Source organism: Cebus imitator, unplaced genomic scaffold (genome assembly GCF_001604975.1).
Source record: "Cebus imitator isolate Cc_AM_T3 unplaced genomic scaffold, Cebus_imitator-1.0 Scaffold54, whole genome shotgun sequence".
Taxonomy (NCBI): Eukaryota; Metazoa; Chordata; class Mammalia; order Primates; family Cebidae; genus Cebus; species Cebus imitator.
This window is the reverse complement of record NW_016107369.1, coordinates 2239818-2260732: the sequence shown is the minus strand read 5'-3', so window position 1 is coordinate 2260732 and position 20915 is coordinate 2239818.

Genomic DNA, 20915 nt, shown 5'->3' with positions numbered 1-20915 from the left:
CCACTGCACTCCAGCCTGGGCAACAGAGGGAGACCCCATCTCAAAAAAAAAAAAAAGAAAGAAAAGTCCTCCTGGGAACTTCAAGTCACTTTAGGAAGAATATGGCAGTGATGGCTTTGCATACCCAACTTGCTTCCCCAATCAACTTTCTCTAGTTTCCATGGGGAGCTTCTCTCCCTCCGCAGGGGGCCCTACCTGTTTCCAAGAATGTAAGAGTAGGCAGGTGACCCTGACAGCCCAGCCAGAGGCTGCTCCTTATGTTGATTGATTCTTTAATGGGCATGGTCCCTAAAGAGTCAGTTTAGTCTTCCCTAGTATATGAAAGACAGAAATGGCTGGGTGTAGTGGCTCTCATCTGTAATCCCAGCACTTTGGGAGGCCGAGGCTGGCAAATCATGAGGTCAGGAGTTCGAGACCAGCCTGGCCAATATGGCAAAACCCCGTCTTTACCAAAAATACAAAAATAAGCCAGGCATGGTGGTGAGCACCTGTAATTAATCCCAGCTACTCAGGAGGCTGAGGCAGGAGAATCACTTGAACCCAGGAGGTGGAGATTGCAATGAACAGAGACTCTGCCATTGCACTCCAGCCTGGGCAACAGAGCAAGACTCCATCACAAAAAAAAGAAAAGAAATTGTGTTTCTGGTGATTATTAGACTGGAAAGATGTGAATTTAAAGCTACTAGTTGTCATCTTTCTGACACAAGAGAAAGCCCATGTGCAGAGTGAAGCCACTATATAGAAGGAGACAAAGCTGAGAGACTAAGAAGGAGATAAAACCCTGATGACATTGTTTGAACCCCTGGATCAAACTGTGCCTGAAGGTGGTACCCAGTTGAGGGTTAATAAACTCTCTTTTTGCTTAAGCTAACTTGATTTGGGTTTTTATAACTTGCAGCTGAAACAGTCCTAAGTAATGCAACCTTTCAGTAGCATCTCTCCAATATCAAGAGCTCAGCCCGAGAAGGCGGATGTCCTGGTCTACAGGCCAGGTGCAGTGGCTCACGCCTATAATCCCAGCACCCTCAGAGGCCAAGGCAGGTAGATCATGAGGTCTAGGGATCGAGACCATCCTGGCCAACATGGGGAAACCCTGTCTCTGCTAAAAATACAAAAATTAGCTGAGCATGGTGGCACATGCCTGTCATCTCAGCTACTCGGAAGGCTGAGGCAGCAGAATCGCTTGAACCCAGGAGTCAGAGGTTGCAGTGAGCCCAGATTGTGCCATTGCACTCCAGCCTGGGCTACAGAGCGAGACTCCGTCTCAAACAAAAACCAAACAAACAAACCAAAAGCCCACAGGCAAGACCCTGGGTGAGGGCAGTGCTGTCAGGGTAGAGTGTAGAATCAGTTCACCCAGCGTGCCCCTGGAGTTGGGGAGTTGGGGTGTAATCCAAGCTCAGGGCCTGGTTTGGATTCCAGTTTGGTCCTGAGGAGGGCAGCAGAATCTGCTTTATACCCACAAATCCCCGGGTGCTGGCCCAGGGCTGACCCCCAGACCCAGTCCCTTCCAGACCTTTCTGGGAGCCTCATCCAACACTAGTGGCCAAGTACTTTGACTTTATGACCTGGACTGGCTCCCCTAAGTCCTTGTCTGATGGGACATTGACTCCTTCCCAGACTCAGCTCCTTGTTTCCAGTGGTCCCCAGTGTCCGGGCCTCTGGGCTCAGAGGGAAATGGTGGGTTTTAGCCCCCTGGGGGGATGAACTGAGCTTGGGTGAGGTTCAGAGGTTAGAACCCACGGCTCAGCCAGTGTGGGGCTTGTGGGGTCTCCTTGTGATGGTGCCTATGATCCACCAGTGTTGATGTGTAGCCAGCAAGATGAAGGGTGATGGTGGAAGGCCTTTCTCTAGCACCCACCCCAGGGAGTGGGGAAATTAAGGCAAGAGGCTGGGTTTGAGCAGAGCAGTGGCCCTGTCCCCCTCAAGGCCAGCAGAAGCACCCCCGAGAAGGCGCATGTCCTGGTCTGCAAGCCTGAAGACAGAGGAGCCTTCCATCAAAGGCCTGAAATGAGTTGAGGGTGATGTGGAAGGACAGATCATACCTTCTCATCCCCCCAGGATGCTGGGTGGGACAGGAGGCACCGCCACCCTCCCCATCCGCCCCCATGCCCCTGTCCAGAAGCTCAGTCCAGCTTCCTGGGGTCCTGCCTGGACCAGGTAGATTGCAGGGCCACCTGGTAGACTTTGGTTTCTCATTAGCTTCAGATCAAGCAAACCTAGTTCAAAGCCAGAGAGCACTGGGAGCTTCTGACTGGCCATTTCCAGCCTAATCTAAAGGCTTGTCACTCAGAAGCCAGCAGCCCCCATGCCCAACACTGGCTTCCTTCCCATCAACTCGGGCTGGGGAGGGAGCGTAGAGAAAGCACTTGTTTTTGTCTTCACTGGTTCCAGGCTCTGAACCCTGAAGCCCCAGCACAGGAGATGGTAGACACTGTAGGACCTTCCCCCAGCTTGCTCGGCTTGCTTGCAGCTCGCCCAGACCCCGCCCACCCTCGGATTCGCCACAGGCTCACCCTGCAGATGCCAGAGGTGGAGTTCTGGCATTTCTGGTTCCCCAGGTGGGCCTGGGGAGGAAAGATCTGAAAGAGGAGAGGAAAGGAGAGAAGCCAGGATGGGGTCGGCCTCCTCCACCTGACACCCCCACCAGGCCTGGGGCCTGCTCCTCCAGCTCCAAGTCCTTCCCCTCCAACAGCCACTCAGAGGCCTCCCTCTGGCTCTTCTCAGAGAATAAAATCAAGAGGAGGAGAGAGGGAGGAAAGGCAGTCGTTCAGGGCATGGACTCAAATTCCCGTGCAGGAGATGGAAAAGGAAGGCAGGCAGAGACACAAAAGGAGCAGGAGGTGCAGGGTGCGGCCTTAGCACCTGCTGGGAGTGGGGGTGGGACCACTGAGTGAGCGGCTGGCCTGCAGAGCAGATTGGGGGGTTTAGTCCAGATAATGGCTTCCGAAATGTCCTGGGGATGGTGGTTGCATGCCGCCAATTGTTAGCCTAACTCACCTGTCTCCAGTAGCCACCAATGCACAAATACAAATCGATTGCGTATTAGGGGCTGCACTGTGCCAGACAGTTGGAGGGAGACACTACAAAACATCCTGGTGGGCAGGGCACGGTGGCTCACGCCTGTCATCTGAGCACTTTGGGAGTTTGAGGCAGGCGGGTCATTTGAGGTCAGGAGTTCGAGACCAGCCTGGCCAACATGGCGAAACCCCACCTCTACTAAAAATACAAAAATTAGCCAGGCATGGTGGTGCACACCTGTAGTCCCAGCTACTTGGGAGGCTGAGGCAAGAGAATCGATTGAACCTGGGAGGTAGAGGTTTCAGTGGGCTGAGATCATGCTAGTGTATTCCAGCCTGGGCGACAGAGTGAGATTCCATTAAAAAAAAAAAAAAAATCCTGTTTTAAAATGTGTTATGGGTAGGAAGACAAGACTTACGAACAAGAACACACGTATGAGTATCTCAGACAATGCTGGCTGTGAAATCCTTTCACAGCTGTTCACGTCTGTGAGGCCCTATTAAATGTTTACTCATAAGCATCTATAGCCCGATGCTGCTCCCTGATCGTTGCTACCATAAAAAGTACAATCAAAATACAAGTCTTTTGGAAGCCCTGCCCAGGTTCCATAGCGTATCTGTGTGACTCTGTTCAAGATTTTGCACCCATAGGTACGCTCATGTGTGTGCATGTGTGTATGACCAGGCAACTCAGTAGCATCTGTAATGTGCTTGGGAGTCCTGGGAGAAAGTTGTTTCTTTTTTTTTTTTTTTGACGGAGTTTCACTCATGTTACCCAGGCTGGAGTGCAATAGCGTGATCTTGGCTCACCGCAACCTCCGCCTCCTGGATTCAGGCAATTCTCCTGCCTCAGCCTCCTGAGTAGCTGGGATTACAGGCACGCACCACCATGCCCAGCTAATTTTTTGTATTTTTTTTTAGTAGAGACGGGGTTTCACCATGTTGACCAGGATGGTCTCGATCTCTTGACCTTGTGATCCACCCGCCTCGGCCTCCCAACGTGCTAGGATTACAGGCTTGAGCCACCGCGCCCGGCCGAGAAAGTTGTTTCTTAGGATCATTGCATGTCAGGAAAGCAAAGGAACTGAGGGGTCTCATAGGCCCCTCATTGTACAGAAAGGGAGAAGATAAAGTCCAAAGTGTTGAATCATATGCTCTGGTCACTCAGTGAGAGAACACCTTTTTATTTTATTTTATTTTTTTTTTTTGAGATAGAGTTTGTCCATGCTGGAGTGCAATGGCGTGATCTCAGCTCACCACAACCTCCGCCTCCCAGGTTCAAGCGATTCTCCTGCCTCAGCCTCCCAAGTAGTTGGGATTACAGGCATGCACCACCATGTCCGTCTCATTTTGTATTTTTTTAGTAGAGACGGGATTTCTCCATGTTGATCAGGCTGGTCTCGAACTCCCGACCTCAGGTAATCTGCCCACCTCAGCCTCTCAAAGTGCTAGGATTACAGATGTCAGCCACCGAGCCCAGCCCGAGAACACCTTAATAAAATTTGCCACCAGGCTTGTCTTGGCTGATACGTGAGTTCCCAGAGGTTAGAGGCAGAAGCGCTGTGGAAATGGAAAATCGGCATGGGAGTTTAGATTTCTCCTTTGCCTGTGGCAGCGCTGGGAGAAGATGGTGACACTGGTGCCGTGACTGCCTGCATGGCAATCAGCAGGGAGCAGTGAAGGAAAGTGCCTAAGGGCTAGGCTCTGGAGACAAAATTCTACTGACCAGCTGCTTCTTAACATCACTGCATCTCAGTTTTCCCATGTGGAAAATACAGGTCAGGACACTTCCTCCTTCAGAGGGCCGTTGTGAAGATCAACGGATGGATGCATGCAGCAACTCAGAAAGGTGTCTGGCACGCACTAAAAAGCTCAACAAAGATGTGTCCTTAAGATCATTCACCACTTGCATCCTCACCAACGGATCCCAGCAAGTCCGCCTCAGCTCAGAGACCTCTGCCAGGGCCCAGAGCTCACCCTTTGGGGATTCCCAACTCACAGGTTTTGTGGTTACTGACTGTGTAATTTCCAAACCTGACCAACAGGCAATTCGTATGGAAGCGCTTGCCACCTCCTGGTGAAAACAAGGACTCCAGGAAAATTGCTCGGTGCCCTCCTTTGTCCTGAGGCTGGAGCAAGGCTCGTGGGTGGGCTGGGAGCCTTGGGCAAGAGGCTGATGCGTCCTGAATGATGAGGCTGGCGTCTGAGGGACACAGTGCCGTGTACTCTCCTGCCTTGAGACCGTTACGATTTGCCACTCTTGTGGCGCTATCCAAAATAATGCATCTAGTAGAGTGTTCCTGCTTTGGGGAGCTTGCATTAGGCTGCTGACATTCCCAGAAAGAGCCATTATTTTGTGTGCCACTTATTTTTATTTTTATCATTTGCTTTACTCTCTTAATTTCCACTCCACTTCCCAAGCCCCAACCCTGCTCCCACCCATATCATTGCCTGTTAAAAAAGCAGCAGGAATTCTGAAGCCAGCCTTGTCCTCATTTTGGGATGAGGACCTGAGCACAGAGGGATATTTTTCTTGTGGTTGCTGTGAGCTTTGCCAAGCCTACTGAATTCAGGCTGGCCACAGCTCATCCCAGGAGGCCAGGTTCAGAGCCTTCCCTAGCAACAGCTGAGCATCACAGCAGAGAGCACTCCTGGGATCTGGCCCCCGTGATGGGTCCATTTAAAGAAGTCACACTTGAGCCTGAGCCTAGCAGAGCTAGTGAGAGGAGAGTGTTGGTTCTGTGCTGGCCCGGGGCCTGCCTGTCCCTCACCCCTTCAAGAACCGGTGACAAACAACCTTGCCTGGTGCCCAAGTGCTTGCCAAGCCCTGTCATATTAAAACCCTGGAAGACTCAGCAAGGAGTCCAATTTCAGCCCAGCAGGTGGGGAAACCAAGGCAGTAAGAGCCCAATGTGACTAAGGTCGCACACAGTGCTGGCTATAAGGCCCTGGAGGCTGGGCATCTAGAGCTGCAGGCTAAGCACTGAGCACCCCACACTCACCCCAGCCAAGGCTCCACCCGGCACAGAGGAGGGACAAATACCTCCTACATCATTCAACAGCAGAGCCCAGAGAAAGACCCAGTGCTTCCCCTCCATGAATGCCATCGCTAGTCTCCACTCTCCCCAGGAGGGAAATGGAGGCACTGAGACTCCCTGGAGCCTCTTCGGCAAGTCAGTTCCAAGCCAGGCAGCCTGATCTCAAGCAGCTCCCAGTTGAGTGCCTGAAACAGCAGACATCAAAAACTTGGCAGGCCTGGGGAGAAGGGAAGATTAGATCATTACAGCAGAATGAAGCAAACCAAAAACCCAGAAAGGGCAGGAGGGACAGAGGCCAAGAATGTTTCAAGGCAACCTGAAACTCCTTCAGATGAGAGCAGGCACAGTGGCAGCTTCCCCTACTGCCAGGAAAGCCTGGCAAGTCTCAGCTCCTTTTCGGGTGGAGTGGGGGGTGTGCGGGCCCATACACGTGCGCCCGGAGGTGATGGGGACAGGAAGCGTGTTCTGGTCCTCCATGTGCCCACACATTTGGACACACAAACGCCCATGCACAGGTGTCCAAGCCAGGCGTGTAAGCCCCCAGGAGTGCATGTGTGTGTTTGCGTGCCGTCTACAAACATGTTTTCACAAAGCTCAAGGAGAAGCAATCAGTCATCTCCAAGGAATCTTAGCAACAGCCATCCCCAGAAAAGGCTCCTGCCAGCTGGGGCAGCGATGAGTCAGCAGAGGCGGCGTGGGGGAGGCGGAGACAAGAAGGAGGCCTCCGGGCCCTGGAGCAGCCTCTCCCTTCTCCTGGGAAGGCCTCCAGACCCGGCCTGGCCGCCGCCTGGGTCACTGCTTTGGCACTGACGTCCGAGAACACATTCCTGGAACTGGCCAGCACAGGCGGCTGGAGGGTTTTTCCCTCCTCCTCTCTCCCTCCTACCCTCCCATCCAGCCCCACACCCGCCCTTTTATTTTTCCTTCTTGCTGCAAAACCAAAACACCACGTTCACGAGTTCAGGCGCTGTGGCCAAGTGGCAGGAGCTGGCGGAGGAACTGGGAAACAGGAGCTGCCTGACCCAAGCAGGCCAGGGGATGAGGACACCTCTGGCCAGCCGCAGAGAGGGCCTTGCTAGGGTGGGCTAAGCCCTGCTTAAGTCCTGCAGGACAAAAGTGTCATTGCCTGGGGCTCCAGGGAAATGGAGTTCAAGGTGGCAGCCCCCAAGGAAATGTGTCTCTCTGCCACAGTGGCAGGGCCCAAGGTCACTAACAGAGCATGGCGGCTGGAAGGTAATCCGAGGAGCAGAGAGCCACGATGATTAATCATGAATCCGGTGCCTGAGTGCATATGCAGTCTTCACAGCCACCTCAGGGTAGAATCGTGTCCTTGTACAGACAGGGAAGTGAAGGTGTGGGCAGGTGAAGGAATTTGGCACAAGGTCACGCAGCCTGCTATTAGCCAAGGAGCTTGATGGAATTAACCCAGCTTCGAGCTGACTTGGGGGCTTTCACTGATGGTCCACCCTGGCTTTTCTTCTTGGACTGTAGCTACAGTGCCAGGATCACAGCACCCACAAAAAATAAAATAAAAAACAACAAAAAAAGGGCGAGTGCTGAATCCTATCTCTCCCCGACCTGCATGCGAACAGATCTGGGGGAAGAGCCATCTGCAACCTCAGCATCAGAGGTGGTGGCAGCCGCGTGGCAGGCGGCGGCAAGGGCAGTAACAGCCCAGCCCAGCCCAAATCCCTGGCCTCTTTACTGGAGGCAGGAAATGAATAAAAGCTAAATGAGTTTGAAAATGCCAGGAGGGAGTGTTTATCCCCTTCCCCCACCCCTTCCCCTGGCAAGGACCGCGTATAGTTACAGTTTAATCTTGGAAATGCCAGACAGCTGTTCCCCGTTGCTAAGAGACTGGCCCACATTATGCAGATGTCAGGGGCCTCAAATGTCTGCCGGAAATTACAGATCATGTTGGAAGAGCAGAGGGGCCTTCTCTTGACTGTGGAAGCGCAGCGGGAGACCCCTTGGGTGGATGGCAGAAAAAAGGGGCCCACCCTTTCTGGGTTTCTTCCGAGGCTCTGAGGCTCCAGCCTGTCCCACCTCCCAGCTCCCTGATGCCTTGGCTCCCACCCCAGGTCCTGGCCTCCATTTTTTGGCAACTGTGCCAATGCCCATGTCCACCCCCACCATCACTCTTCAGTCCAGTGTCCCTATCTGTCTTCCAGTCTGCCCAGCTGCTGTGATGCCACTGAGCTGTCTGGGTCCGAGCTGGGAGGAGAAGCAGACCCCACTGGAGGAGGGCGGGATTCCACTCCGTGAGCTCTCCTCACCTGGAGCTGAAAATGGGATGAACTCACACCCTCCCTGTCATCCCCACCTCATGGAAACCTAAAGGAGGGCTATCACCATGGCAACTGCAGGCTACCCAAGTTGCTGCATCACTGGTCCCTAGGGAAGGGAAGCTGCCATCTGGGCAGAGGGGTGGGAGAGATGGAGGGGGAAGCCCTTTTCCAAACTGGAACTCTAACATGAACCTTGATGGAAGGTGACAGGAGGAATTCACCAGGGCTCTGGGCTGGGAGGGAAGCAGATGCACCCCTAGCTCAGGCTGAAGAGGGGCATGGACAGGCTGCAGGGTGGTGCCAGGGGAAGCCATGGCATTCGCAGTGTCTTCAGGACGACCCCCAGGTACTGTGGCGGTGGGCAAGGGTAGGCTTCGGCCGGGTGCAAGTGGGTGCTGTGTGCCTACTGATTCCCTGAGAGCCTGCAGGTGCCTTGAGGACAGAAACTGTATGTCACTACCCATGCATCCAGGTGGTATCTGCTCTCCCTATTCCCAGCTGCGTGACCTTGGCCTTCTCCAGCTGAGGAGCCTAGCCATATAAAATGAAGCCGGGTGGACTTTACAAGCATGGAAGGTGGCTTTGACGATAAGAATGGTGTGCATGTGTGTCTGTGGGTTTATGTGTGTCTGTAGGTGCGTGTGTGTGTGTGCATGTGTGTGTGTATGTCTGTGTGTATTTGTGTGTCTGCATGTGTCTGTCTGTGCATGTGTGTGTCTGCACGTGTATGTGTGTGTGCATGTGTGTGTCTCTGTGCGTGTGCATGTGTCTGTGTGTGTCTTCACATGTGTGTGTGCATGTGTCTGTCTGCACATGTGTGTGTGCATGCGTGGTGTGTCTGTGTGTCTGTGCATATGTGTCTGTGCATGCATGTGTGCGTCTGTGCATGTGTGTCTGCGTGTGTGTGTCTGCGAGCATGTGGCTGTGTCTGTGACTGTGTGTGTATGTGTACGTGTCTGTGCATGTGTCTGCCTGTGTGTCTGCATGTATGTCTGTGTGTGTATATGTGTCTGTGAATGTATGTGTGTCTGCATGTATGTGTGTGTCTGTGCATATGTGTCTGTGCATGTGTATGTGTGTGTCTGTGCGTATGTGTTTACCCATATATGAAAGTGCTTTGGAGAAAGGTTCTTGGAAGCCCCATGAAAACGAGGCCTTATTACCATCCATCTGGTCTTCCCAGAAGATGCTAAGAAGGCTGCCGGCAGGGGACACCATTTCAGAGCTTTCTTTCCAGGTACCTGGGGCCTGCCTTCCTCCCTGCGAGAGGACACAACCCTCAAACACTGCCTTACTGACCTTGCGTTGTGACTCCTTGGGCCAACTCTCCCTCCCACCACTCCTATAGCAATTGAGATGCTGGATGGGAAAATTGAGGCACAGAGACTTCTGAGAGTCGCCCGAGCCATCATAACCATTAGCTAATCCCATACTTTCCTACCACAGCCCCTGCCCTGGGTTAAAACCCAGGAGGGCCATGACCCCTGTCCCTGGGAGGTGAGAGTTAGACACCAGGGTTCCTCTTATTAGCTATGTGAGCTTGGGAAAATAACCAAACCTCCTTAACTCTCATTTCTCCTTCTGGAAACTGGAATGCCATGGCCTCTTAGGGTTGCTGTGAGGATTAAATGAGATACAACATAAAACTTGCTTAGCTCCTGCTAAGCTCTCTACACATTTGAGTTTTGTTTTGTTTTGTTTTGTTTTGAGACGGAATCTTGCACTGTCGCCCGGGATGGAGTGCAATGGTGTGATCTCGGCTCACTGCAACCTCCACCTCCTGGCTTCAAGTGATTCTCCTGCCTCAGCCTTCCAAGTAGTTCAGATTACAGGCACCTGCCACCATGCCCAGCTAATATTTTTGTGCATATTTTTGTAGAGACGGGGTTTCACTATGTTGGCCAGGCTGGTCTCAAACTCCTGACATCGTGATCCGCCCGCCTTGGCCTCCCAAAATGCTGGGATTACAGGCATGAGCCACTGCACCTGGCCACATTTTAGTTCTTTTATTAAGAAAGAGCTGGTTCCTGGGCACTACCTCTTAGAAAGCTGCCAGGCTTCAGCAGCTGGGGGGACGAGGAGATTGTTTGGACTGTATGCCCACCCACTCCTCACTCCTCCAGCACAGCGATCAGTTTCTGCCTCTTTGGAAGGTTCTAGAAGGGTTGTCCAGGACAGTGCATGCAACTGGGAGAACTCAGGGCAGGTACCAGCCACAAAGTCCTGGGTGGCAGGGATTTAATCAGGGCCTCAGGAAAGACTCCCTTCCAGGAAAGGAGTGGACAGTGGAGGACAGTGGAGGATGGATAGTGGAGGACAGTGGGGGATGGATGATGGGGGATGGATGGTGGAGCATGGTAGGGGATGGATAGTGGAGGATGGTGGGGGATGGTGGGGGATGGACGGTGGGGGATGGATGGTGGAGGACGGTGGGGGGAGGATAGTGGGACATGGATGGTGGAGGACAGTGGGGCATGGACAGTGGAAGACAGTGGGGGATGGACGGTGGAGGACAGTGGGGCATGGACGGTGGAAGACAGTGGGGGATGGATGGTGGGGAGTAGACAGTGGGGCATGGACGGTGGAGGACGGTGGGGGATGGACGGTGGAGGACTGTGGAGGATTGATGGTGGAGGATGGTACACCCCTCTCAACAGAATAGAAAATGCTGAGCCAGAAAGGATTTGTCTGTGGGGCAGGAGCGCCCCAAGGCTGAGTCATGACTGGCTCCAGCTTCATTCAGCCCCTGAGAGCCCTCTGAGGCCTCGTAGTGTGGTGGGAGGGGGAAAGCAGCCCTGCCTGCTGCTCCTCGATCTCTGCCTTTGTTCTCCTCTCTCTCCCCAGCCCTCTCCCCACCCTCTCTCTCCCTTCCCCCAGCTCGCTCTCCTTCTTTCTCTCACCCTCCTCCTCTTTCTCGCTCTCTCCCACCAACCTCAGCTCCCTCCCTCTTTGTCCTTCCCTTGAAGCTGATTTCTTGCTTTCTCATCCTTTCTTCTGCCTCGGAGCTCACAACCACACAGGGCTGGCTTCCCTCCCCTCCTCCCTGTCCTCCCCTCTCCATCCGGCTGTCTTTCCCTCCCCCTTCTCCATTTCCTCCCTCCTCCTTCTTCCCTCCTGTTTCTCCTTTCTCCCCCAACCTTCTCACTCTGTCTCTCTCTCTCAATCTCTTTCTCTCTTCTCTTCCTTAAAGGAAACAGTTCAAGCCCCCAAAATGACAAAACCAGGTAAAAATCATCCATCAAGCCCTCACCAGCCCTGGTCTGAGAAGCTGGGGTCTAGAGCCCAAAGCCAGAGCTAAGCAGAAAATCAGAGTGGGCTTGGGGAGAGTTTGTTGGAGTCCCACCCACCTCAACCAGCACCTGGAACCCTTTCCCCACCTGGGTCGCCTGCTTCCCACAAACACCCAAGCTTGGCTTCTAGCTCTCTGCTGCATAAGCTTCCAGAAAACAGGAGATGTCTGAGTTCCTGACCCTCCCTGAGCATTTGGCTTACCTCCTTACTCTTTGCCCTGGTGCAGGGAATCAAGGCAGAAATAAGGCAAGAAAGAAATCAGAAGCAATAATGACCTGCTTTGAACTAGAAGGAAATGGCTGGGGAGGAGCTGTACCATCTATGAGGTACACATCGGGGTAGAAAAAACACGGCTTTGAAACCAGACAGGCTGAGTTTGAATCTTGAACCTGCTTCTTATTAGCCAACAACCTTGAGCAAGATGCTCGCTGTGCCTCCGTATCCACCTCTGTAAAATGGGGATAATGAAAACAGCACGGCCCTCCCAGGGCTGATGTGAGGATGCAGAGAGAAAACGCATCAGAGCTCTTGGCACACAGGGGCTGCGCCTGATCACTAGTTCCTCCTTCAGAGAAAGAAAGGCTTCTTGGAGATGGGGTTCCTTCTGAGTGTTGAAGGATGGATAATAATAGTAATCATACTTCTATTTTTGTTGACACCAGGCAGCTATGCGGAGCACTTTGAATACATTGTTTCATTTAATCCCCCAGCAACTCTATGAGGCAGGTTTTTTTTTTTTTTTCCTTATCCTTGTTTCATGGAAGAAGCTGGTGAGGTTCAGAAAGGCTAGGCAATTTACCCCAAGTCACACAGCTAAATGGAGGAGCAAATTCAGAACTCCTCTGCTATCACTTGGAGTGTGGGTGGGAGTGGGGGGGCACAGCAAAAGTGACAGCAGGCAAGACCGAGAGCAGGAACTAAGCCAGGTGTGAGCCAGGAATGGCAAGGACTGCACGTGGCCACAGGGAAATTCTGAGGCCGTGGCAAGCCCATCTCTCCTTAAACTAGCTTTCCTGCTTCCTGCAAGCCCTCAGACGCTGGCCAGCCTTGCTGTTAAACCTTGGTGGGAGGCCGAGCACGGTGGCTCATGCCTGTCATCCCAGCACTTTGGGAGGCTGAGGCAGGCGGATCACAAGGTCAGGAGATCAAGACCATCCTGGCCAACATGGTGAAAACCTGTCTCTACTAAAATACAAAAAACTAGCTGGGCGTGGTGGCGCGTGCTTGTAATCCCAGCTACTTAGGAGGCTGAGGCAGGAGAATCAGTTGAACCCGGGAGGCAGAGGTTACAGTAAGCCAAGATAGTGTCACTGCACTCCAGCCTGGCAACAGAGGGAGATTCTGTCTCAAAGAAAAAAAAAAACCTCAGTGGAGAGGGGGGAAAAGGGAGTTCGTATGTCCATCTCTGGAGCACTGGGACCCCAACGCTGCCCACCCCTTCCCACACAGGCGCCCTGTAACCCAGATAATCCCTGCAGCCCTGTCCTGCCCCTTGCATAGCAAAATGACCTCTGCGGTTTCTTGCCACCTAGTGTTGTGTCTCAGGGATAATGGCTCCTTCTCTGGGGTGGGGGGTGGGCAGGACAGAACCTGGGGGTTCTTGCCTCAGATTACAAACAGGGTTGGGGAAGGTGGATGGTAGTGGTGGGACTGTGGGGGTGAGTTTCTTGTGGGAAAGACGGTGGCCTGGCCCCCCGAAGAGCTTTTGGTGGTAAGAGATGACCTGGGAGAACTTCAGCCAAACAGGTGATGCCCCACCTGCCTCTCGCACTCCCCCACCCCTGTCACCCCCCAACAAGCCATCTCACATTACACCGTGTATTGCTTTCAAATGGAACTCCACGGTTTCCATGGCAACTCACCCACGTGGTTGCTGCCTTAGAGGCTGCGGGTTGGCAGGGAGTGAAGGGCAGCTGACAAGAGGCACCAGCCTCCCAGAGGTGAGGGCAGAGTCAAGCCAGAGCCCGCCCCCTCTGCCGCCAGCCCCCATCACCCTGGCAGAACCCCACCCACCCAGCCCCCGTGGGCTCTGCCCACCCTTCACCCTCACCTCCAGGGCTCCCAGCGGAGGCTGCACAAAGCCCTAGGGAGAGGCGATGGAGCTCCAGGACAAAGAGGCGGCAAGACCACTGCCCCCAGATGTGCCCTTGACCTGGGCTAATATGTGTCACTGTCCTGGGGCAGGGTCTTCTTGAAGCTCTGGGCTCTTCTCGAGGAGGCCAGGGATGATCCTGCCCGAGATGCACACCTTTGCTTGTGTCTAGTCTCCCTGTGAAATGGGGTCAGCACCCGGAACTGGGGTTGGGATTCTTGTTCTGGCTGGTTGGGAGCTCTGTGACCTCGGGGATGGAACTTAACCTTTCTGAGGCTGTGTCCTCATCCTCACAAAAGGCCGGGCACATCTCCTCTCACAGGTGATGAGAGAAGCAAATGCGATGACATTTAGGAAAGTGCTTTGTGAAAGGAAAAAAAAAAGCATATAAAGGAGATAAAAGCAGAGGCTCTTCTGGTGAAATGGGAGGACACCTGGACGGGCAGAGCCCACCCTTTGCCTCTCCTGTGTGGTTGGGGCCCAGCTCTACTTCATAAAACCCTTCAGTCAGAAAGCCCTGTGATCTAAAAAAAAAAAAAAAAAATGGGGCTGGGCTCGGTAGCTCACCCCTGTAATCCAGCACTTTGGGAAGCTGAGGTAGGAGGATCACAAGGTTAGGAGATCGAAAACAGCCTGGCCAACATGGTGAAACCGCGTCTCTACTAAAATTACAAAAATTAGCTGGGCATGGGTGTGCGCCCGTAATCCCTGCTACTCGGGAGAGTGAGGCAGGAGAATCGCTTGAACCCGGGAGGGGGAGGTTGCAGTGAGCCGAGATCATGCCACTGCACTCCAGCCTGGGCGTCAGAACGAGGTTCTATCTAAAAAAAAAAAAAGTATATATATATATATAGATAGATAGATAGATAGATAGATAGATAGATAGATGATAGATAGATACATATAAAAGATTTATTAAGGCCCCACCTTCCTGTCCTGTGTGTTGCCTGATCTTTCCTGACTTGACTCTTACCAAGAGCATCTCCTTCTGGCCAAATAAATCTCTAGTCAAGGACCAGTTTGCCAGGAGCACTTCTTGCTGTCCCATCCCTACCAGACTGAGTTTGAGGCCGGTGTGGCTTTCCCTGGAAAGGGTTGTTCTCCAGGCATTTCTCACCCTCCCCCCTGCCGTTTCTTTAGGCTGGGAGGATCCCTCCTGGTCCTCTCCTGCCCACTGGTGAGGGCTCACCCAGCTTTGTCTCCGGAGAGGCAGCCCGAACCTAGCAGAAGGGTGGGGCAAAGGGAGAGGAAGAAAGACGCCAAGGCGTCTGTGGGACCTCCTGTCCCAGCTAAAGGGGCTTGCCCCTGCCCACCTGCCTCCCCCTCCCTCGAGGCTCCACACACCAGCTCATGAAAAGCAAAGCCCCACAGAACCAGTGTGGCCCTGCTTTTCTTCCAGGCGCCCTGAGTTTCCCGGCACTGATTCTTCCTGCCCTGGGACCTCCAGGAGCTGCCAGCCTCCCTCCCCAGCACCTCCTCTCTCATCCATCAAGGGGGGGGGTGGTCTCCGCGGCCCCCTTTGGCTCTAAAACACTGACTCGGCAATTCTCTGCAGCAGCAGAAGCCGCAGCATCCTTCGCACAGCCCAGCCCCCTCCTCTCTGTCACCTCACTCTGCAGTGCCCTCGAATAGCAGGCAGTGTGGCTTTCATTATTTTTTCTTTATTTTTATCAAAGGATATATATATATTTTTTTTTTTTTTTTTTGGTCAAAAATTGTGTCTCCCCTGAGACAGTGCAGCCTCTGAACAGGCTCCCCTTATTTCCATGGTGACAGCAGCTGGCTCACATGTGTGGTTGCTATGGAAACGAGGCTGGTTCTCCTCCTGCCTCTCCCTCTCCCTGCCTTCCTCAGCTGCCTCACCACCCCTCCTTCTCCTTCACACCACTTGGGGTGCAAGGAAAGGGCCATGGGAGGTCCCAAGCCTCATGGGAACAAACCGAGCCCTGGCTCCTGTGACCTGGCCAGGTGACCGGACCTTTCTCTGGGCCCGGCTGCTGCAGGGGCTCTCCTTCCGCCCACCAGAGTCAGGCTACGCTGACACGAGGCAGGACCACTAACAGCCTTGAGCTCTCTAGACAAGGGTCCCTGTGAATCCTGCTCCCACCAAGGGTAAAGCTGCTTCTTCCCTGCCCAGGGGCACAGTCCCAGCATGCAGCCCACCCAGGCCTGGGCCCTGGCACCCTCCCACGGTATACTAAGCCCTTCTCTGCCGAAGTATAGATGTGCAGGCGAAAAGGAAGGGTTCTTGGGGAGGAAATCAAAGGCAATAGACATGGAGACAGAGAGGAGAGGGGACTTCCGGAGAGAGCCCTGCCTTGTCTGTCTGTAGATGTTATACAGATTACGTCTGATTTTTCCCACTGACACACAGGCGGCAGAAAGGGAGGAATCCTGCCTGTCTTGTCACAGAGAAGTCCTTAGTGTCTGCCAGAGGAATGAATGGGGAGAGAGAAGAAAATAATATGCTCCAAAATGTGAATAGTGATTGTTTTCTAGGTGAGGACTCTTGTTACAGCCTTTTTGCTTCTTTCTTTTCTTTTCTTCCCTTTTCTTTTTGAGACGGAGTCTCACTCTGTTGCCCAGCCTGGAGTGCAGTGGAGAGATCTTGGCTCACTGCAACTTCAACCTCCTGGATTCGGGTGACCCTCCCCCCTCAGCCTCCGGAGTAGCTGGGATTACAGGCGTGTGCCGCCATGCCCAGCTAACTTTTTTAATTTTAGTAGAGACAGGATTTCACCATGTTAGCTAGGCTGGTCTGGAACTCCTGGCTTCGAGCGATCCACCCACCTCAGCCTCCCAAAGTGCTGGGATGACAGGTGTGCGCCGCCATGCCCGGCCCTGGCTTCTTTTCTTTCATGAACATGTATGAAATGTATAAAAATAATAACAACATGCCTGTTTAGTTGATCTTAGAGAGAAAAATGAAGGGAACTTGGACGAGGCCAGCATGGATGGAAGTGTAGGCTCTTCTTCCGTGCTGGGGCAGGCGTGTGACTATCCATTCTGATCTTCTGTCACTCAATGGGGCCCAGAAAGGTGCAGTAACTCTCCAGCTGTCACACGGGGAGTTGTAGCATCTGAAATCTGTCAAGTGAAAGAGGAGCAGGGGATGCGAAGTCGGAAAGGAGAAAAAGGAGAAAAAACGCTGTCAGCCCAGCCCGAATCCACTGTTTATCAAAATGACAATGGTGTTGATGGCCCAAGGACACATACCAGTAGCCCAGGCAGGCCTCAGCCTAATCCTCCCACCCCGAGGTTGATGCTGGTATCCCCTTCCCCACTCCCCTCCTCCACCCTGTCTCCCAGGCCTCAGATTGGGCATTTGACTCACTCATGAGAAAATACAGCAGTCCCTAGAGAACTGAAAGCCACACTTGGCTGACAGAGCCAAAGGGGAAAGTTCCAGCTCCTCTCCTGCTCTGTGGGGCAGGCAAAAGCCATTCTCAAGGTCAAAGAAAACGTCATGCAGATTCTTGTCCTCAGCCAAGGGCACGCTTCTCTGTTTTCTTCCCCCACCTGCAGCCAGCACACAAGGAGTAGACCCAGGCTCCTGGGGAGACCTGAGTGGAGGAGAACCAGGTCAGGCGTGGCTGGGAGGAGTGTGCGTCCTGCACTGGGGTTGTGGGAGCAAAGGGGCTTTGGAGAGCCTCCTAATGATCCCATCATTCCCCCCTTTGATGGACAGACAGACAACAGGGGCTGCAAGGGCTCGCCCTGCCTCATACCCAGCCAGCTCATCCTGCCAGCTGTAGAGGCAGAGAGAGAAACGGAGAACAAAGAGGGCAGGCACAGGAGGGAAGGAAAGGAGAGAGGAGGGAACCGCTCCCGACTCCCCATGCCACCAGGGAGAGGGGCTTGCCCTGCTCCTCTGCTCCTCAGCCACAAGGCCACTGCGGATAGGCAGGGATGGGCGAAAGGTCAAGGATGGAGGGAGGCCAAAGATAGAAAGGTGGACATGGAATGGGGAGAGTGGGGGATTTGGTGATGTCGTGTTGCATTCAGTGCTTGGTAACAAAAACAAAGCTGAAAACTTATGTTAGTACTTTTATCATCACAAAACCTTCATAGCAAGAAAACCACCACATTCACAGGGTTACGGTTTCCCTGGTACTACCTAGTCTGAGCCGTGGCCCTGCGGCAAGACTGTCTTCCTGCTGCCTCCTCACCAATGCAGAGCGGGCAGAGCTCTAGGCAGCCACCCCACTTGTCTCCCCTATGTTGGAGCAGAACTAAGGGTCAGACGGCCTGGCAAGGACCAAGGGGTTGTGTCCGCTCTAAAGTCTCAGAGGACTCTCCTCTACCACACCTCTGATGAAATGCTCCTCCAGTCTCTGTTTGAATACCTCCTATGACAGAGATCTCATCATCTTACAGGTATCTCATTAAAACCCAATCAGTGCAGTGGCTCACACCTGTAATCTCAGCACTTTGGGAGGCCGAGGTGGGCAGATCACAAGGTCAGGAAATCAAAACCATCCTGGCTAACACGGTGAAACCCCGTCTCTACTAAAAATACAAAAAAATTAGCCAGGCTTGGTGGCACACAGCTGTAGTTCCAGCTACTCGGGAGGCTGAGGCAGGAGAATTGCTTGAACCCGGGAGGTGGAGGTTGCAGTGAGCCAAGATCGCACTCCAGCCTGGGTGACAGACCGAGACTCCATTGTCTCAAAAAAGAAAAAATCCAGTTGAGTTTTAATTTCCTCTTGTTAATATTTATGCTACCCTTTTCATTAAAAAAAAAAAAAAAGTATGCTCCCCCCATTATCTTTATAGAGAAGATCAATGACAAATAGCATCTGGGATATCTGTCATTCTGGAGTGCCAAATTAGCCCTCACTCCCAAGCAGGTCTTCCTGTTTCTAGAAAACTTTTCAAACTCCCTACCTGCCCTTCCCCCACCTTCAAAAAATTGTTTTGCGGTTGGGCCTTTCTGCAAGCCTCAGCTCTGTGCAGGTTGCAGCGTGCCGGGTTTATTCTTGCTGTCTCTGCTGCTCTTTCATTCCTGCCCTTGGTTCTGTGCCCTTCCTCCAGCTTTGAACATGTCCTTCCCAGTCCGAGCTCATCTGCCGGCCTGTGATGATCCACTTTGTCTCTCAGGCTCCTCCCTCTCTCCTTCTTATCAAGACCTTTCGAAATTACACTGTCAGAATCTCATTTCCAAGGGCCTCCCAGGTTGGCTTGACTCAGGTTGGCTCGACTCCTTTCAAGGCTCACCTGTAGGATCTGCCTGCCCTTTCACTCCGTGTTTTTTTTGTTGTTGTTTTTTTATTTGTTTGTTTGAGACGAAGTCTTGTTCTGTTGCCCAGGCTGAAGTGCAGTGGTGCAATCTCGGCTCACTGCAACCTCCGCCTCCTGGGTTCAAGCAATTCTCCTGCCTCAGTCTCCCAACCAGCTGTGATTACAGGTACCCACCACCATGCCAGAATAATTTTTTTGTTTTTTTTTGTAGAGACAGGGTTTCACTATGTTGGCCAAGCTGGTCTCGAACTCCTGACCTCAGATAATCCACCCACCGTAGCCTCCCGAAGTGCTGGGATGACAGGCATGAGCCACCACGCCTGGCCCCTCCACGTGTTGAATGTTACCTGACTCAGGTGGATGTGCTACCATCCTCCTTGCCAAGACCTGGTTTGTTTAAAGTGGGGAGAGTGTATTCGTTTCCTGGGCTGCTATAACAGATGACCACAAACCGGGTGTCTTAAAACAACAGACATTTATTCTGTCACAGTTCTGGAGACCAGAAGCCTGAAATCAAGGTGTTGGCAGAGCCCTCTCTATCTGAAGGCTCTGGGGAAAAATCCTTTCTTGCCTCTCCTAGCTTCTGCTGTTTGCTGGCAATCTTGGGCGTTCCATCACCCCACCTCTGCCTCCATCTTCATAAAGGCCCCTGTGTGTCTGTGCCTGTGTCCAAGTTTCCTTCTGCTTATAAGAATACCAGTCTTGACTCAGCGTGGTAGCTCATGCCTGTAATCCCAGCACTTTGGGAGGCCAAGTGGGAAAGACCACTTGAGGTCAGGAGTTTGAGACCAGCCTGGACAACATGGTGAAACCCCATTTCTACTAAAAATAAAAATTAAAAAAATTAGCTGGGCATGGTGGCACACACCTGTAATCTCAGCTGCTTGGGAGGCTGAGGTGGGAGTATTGCTTGAAACTGGGAGGTGGCAGTTACAGTGAGCCAAGATCACACCACTGCACTCCAGCTTGGACAGTGGAGTGAGACTCCATCTCAAAAAAAAAAAAAAAAAAAAAGAACACCAGTTTTTGGATTTAGGGCCCACTTCAGTCAAGTATGTCCTCATCTTAACTTGATTATATCTGCAAAGGCTCTATTTCCAAATAAGGCCACATTCACGGGTTCCAAGTGAACATGAATTTGCAGGGGGGCAGCGATTTGACCCAGGATGCTCCCTTACCCTCATCTTTGATTTTTCCCTCTCTTTCACCCTCACCACTCCCAAGAAGCTTTCAGGTCAGCCTGACTGCTCCTCCTTGACATCCGCCTGTCTGTTCCCTCTTCACTACACTGACAGCCAGGGCCTTCCCATTTAGCACAGACTCTGGGGTTTTTTCTTTCTTTCTTTTTGAGACGAAGTTTCGCTCTTGACACCCAGGCTGGAGTACAATGACATGATCTCAGCTCACTGTAACCTCTGCTTCCCAGGTTCAAGCGATTCTCCTGCCTCAGCCTCCCAAGTAGCTGGGACTACAGGTATGCACCACCACACCCAACTAATTCTGTATTTTTCGTAGAGATGGGGTTTCACCATGTTGGCCAGGCTGGTCTCAAACTCCTGACCTCAAGTGATTCACCCGCCTCCGCCTCCCAAAGTGCTGGGATTACAGGTGTTAGCCACTGCACCCAGCCAACTCTGGGGCTTTGATAGGGGAACTTGAACATGTTGCTTCATTTCTCTAGGCCTCAGTTGCCTGACCTGCAAAGTGGACATAATAGTTGTACAGTGCCCACTTTATAATACTATTGCAATGATCAACTGAACTACTCTGTAAAGAGGTGGAGAACAAAGCCTGGCATGGAAGCATGGCTGTTGTTAGTATCCTTTCAGGCCTCCATCACGTCTAGCATGAAATACTGCAAAGGCTTCCTAACCAGCTGCTCTCTAGTCTTCCAGCAGTCCACATTGCCTTCAGAACACAAATCTTTTTTTTTTTTTTTTTTTTT